Source organism: Nannospalax galili, unplaced genomic scaffold (assembly GCF_000622305.1).
Source record: "Nannospalax galili isolate Female #2095 unplaced genomic scaffold, S.galili_v1.0 scaffold1943, whole genome shotgun sequence".
Classification (NCBI taxonomy): domain Eukaryota; kingdom Metazoa; phylum Chordata; class Mammalia; order Rodentia; family Spalacidae; genus Nannospalax; species Nannospalax galili.
In genome coordinates this window covers 59,937-63,102 of record NW_008348576.1, presented here as the reverse complement: position 1 = coordinate 63,102, position 3,166 = coordinate 59,937, and positions in this window count along the sequence as shown.

Here is a 3,166-nt window from a genome sequence, read left to right as displayed (position 1 = left end):
CAACCATAGTCGAGCAGGACCTTTGACTTATCTTCACATAGGCAGAAGTGGGAAAAGAAAGGAGCCAGGGGCTCCTACCAAGCCCATGTGACCCCTGAGGAACAGATCCTCAAATGACCTTAAGAGTAAAAATAAATTGATTTATCTGGCCCAACTGTATGGCCTTAAACACCCAAAAGGAAAGTATAACCAATAATTAAAGGGGTCAGTATATTTTTTAAGAGTCCCTATGTATAGCTAAAGGCTACATAACAAGCAGCAATGCCAGATAAGAGATACCTTCTTTCGAGTTGTTGGCCAGGGTGGCCCAAGGGGCTCCCAGATAGTAACTCAGCATAGAACTGGGAAAATGAACAGCAGACCCCAATCTTATGTAAAGGAATATTGACAACTGATTGCTACTAGATGAGGAACAGCTGACCTTCCTAAAACAAAGAGCTCTAGATAGGCTTTCTAGATTCACCAGATGGACAAGTAGTGGGAATGGCTGGGGCCCCGACAACACAGCAGAGAGTAGCCGGGATAACAGAGTATAAGGGCTCTATTGGGGGAGGGAGGCTATGGCAGGGTGCCATCTGTGAAGTGGGTGTATAGTTGAATAAGATGGTTTGGGATGTTCTGTATGATATACACACACAAAAAAAATTAACAAATTTAAAAAATGTATCCTATTTGAGGAGGAAATATGAAAATATACATCATGTTAATTAGTAGAGGTGAAAAACATTACCACTGAAATCTACCCGATGACTTTATAGACATACACAGGTGCCAAGGGTTCGAGTGCAACCGATTATGATTTGTATAATCAGATACATACAGATTAGAGATGCGTGCACCATCATCTCAGTGTTAATAGCAAAAGCATGAGTCTTTCTATAAGAAACAGTTTATTTTAAAATGAAATGGAGCTCTTTTTGAAATTTTGGAAACATTGAATTTTATGTCTTGCAGGGCTTATACTGAGTTCAGCATTGTATAGCTGTATTAATTCAACAGCAAACCTAAAAATTTTATAGCCACCTTTGAAAGAGCTGTATCTTTGCTCTGGAAACTGTTATTGAGCATATTAAAGCTGTAACTGTAATGATATGCTTCTTCTAAAAAAAATAAAAAATAATGTTAAAAATGTAGGAAACAGCATATCTTGAAATGGAGATCTTCTTTAAAGGGTAAAAATTCAATCAATTTTATATCTTACAGGGTTTATACTGAGTTCAATATTGTATAACTGTGTTAATTCAACTGTGGACCTAAAAGTTTACAGTCCCTTTTGAATGAGATGTATCCTTGCTCTGGAGTGTTACCAAATATGTTAAAGCTGTAATGAAACGCTTCTTCTAATCATGTAATAATTAAATAAATAAATAATAAAACAAAAACCATAATAACAGATAATGAAATGCTTTTTTTAGTTTTTTTTTTAAATTCTAGGTATAGATTGGCTCAAAATGTATCAGTTCGTGTATTTCTGCAAGTGGGCAGCTAGGTCCTGAGAGACCCTCTTGTGAGTCAATCAGAGGCTCAGTGTTTTGTGAACCTCATTGTCTGGGTTTGTGGCCACAGTTTGCCTTTTAGTATTCAGACCTACTTGGTTCAGTCCTGAGTCAGTGTCTTCTTTCCCTGACTCTAAATGGCTTAAAGGAAGGTTTCTGCTTTTAGATGAAATCTGGGCGTTTTAGTGTTTCCCATGTCTATTTTTCAAGGATGTGTTTTCTGGAACCTAAAAATTTATACCCTATTTTGAAAGAGATGCATCTTTGCTCTGGAAACTGTTATTGACTATGTCAATTCTGTTGTAATGAAATGCTTCTTCTAATTATGAGGTTATTAAATAAATAACTTAAAAAAAACCACCTCACTATGCAGACCAGCGTAGTCTCAAACTCAAAGAGATCTGCTTGACTCCTGAGTACTGAGATTACACGTATGAGCCATCATCCTTAACTCTTATTTCTTTGTCATTTTTTTCTCTTTTTATTTCATTTCAAGTAAATTCTTAATTGCTTATTGAAACATTTTGATTATGATGTGCCCTAAAGCCCATGTCAGATAATTCCACCATCTGCTTTCTCTCAAGTGTTGATATCATTTAATTGCTCCGTTCATCTAAGATACAGTTTTCCTGGCACCTATAAGGCAGAAAGATTGAGTATGACAGTAGATAGAGGATTCCTTTACCCTTCCCTTTCCCTTCTCTTTTCCTTTCTCCTTCCTTCCTTCCTTCCTTCCTTCCTTCCTTCCTTCCTTCCTTCCTTCCTTTCTTTCTTCCTTTCTTTTTCGTTTCCTGGATTGAACCCAGGGCCTCATTCATGTATACTAAGCCTTTGCTCTTCCACTGAACTATATATCCACAGCCCATAGAATTTTTGTTGTCTACTATACTTTTAAATATTACTAGTCCTATTTAAATCTTCTATTTTAGTAGTTTAGTTTAACATGCAGACCCAGAGCTACTTATAGATTCCAATGACAATTTAATTTTCGTAGTCTTTCTGTGCTGTTTTGGTCTGTTCAGTTCTTTCAATGTCAGTAGAGTTCCCAGTGTTCCCTGTAGCTGCCTCACATTTCCTCTGGCAAGAACACCTGTATCTGGAGGTGGAAGAAGGATATTTCCAGTTCTCAGAGATCAGAAGTGATTCTCTGGGGCCATTTGTTGTCAAAGGAGCTTATCCCTTGCCAGTGCTATCTGGCCTGTCTGGTGGTGGTGGCTGTCCACTATCCCCACTTCTCTTTAACATAGTACTTGAAACTCTTTCAAGAGCAATAAGACAAGAGCAGGAAATTAAAGGAGTAATATTTGGAAAAGAAGATATCAAATTATCCCTTTTTGCAGATGCTATGATATTATATCTAAGAGATGCCAAAAATTCCACCAGAAAACTCCGAGAAATTACTAACACGTTCAGTAAAGTGGCAGGTTACAAAATTAACCTACAAAAGTCTGTAGCCTTTCAGAGAGAGAAGCACATGGAAACCCTCCCCTGCACAAGAGCTGCAAAAAAAAATCTTGGAATAAACCTGACCAAAGACATTAAAGAACTCTACAATGAAAATTTTAAATCTTTAAAGAAAGAAATTGAGGGAGAAATCAGAAGATGGAAGGACCTCCCACACTCATGGATTGGAAGAATTAATATTGTGAAAATGACCATCCTACCAAAAG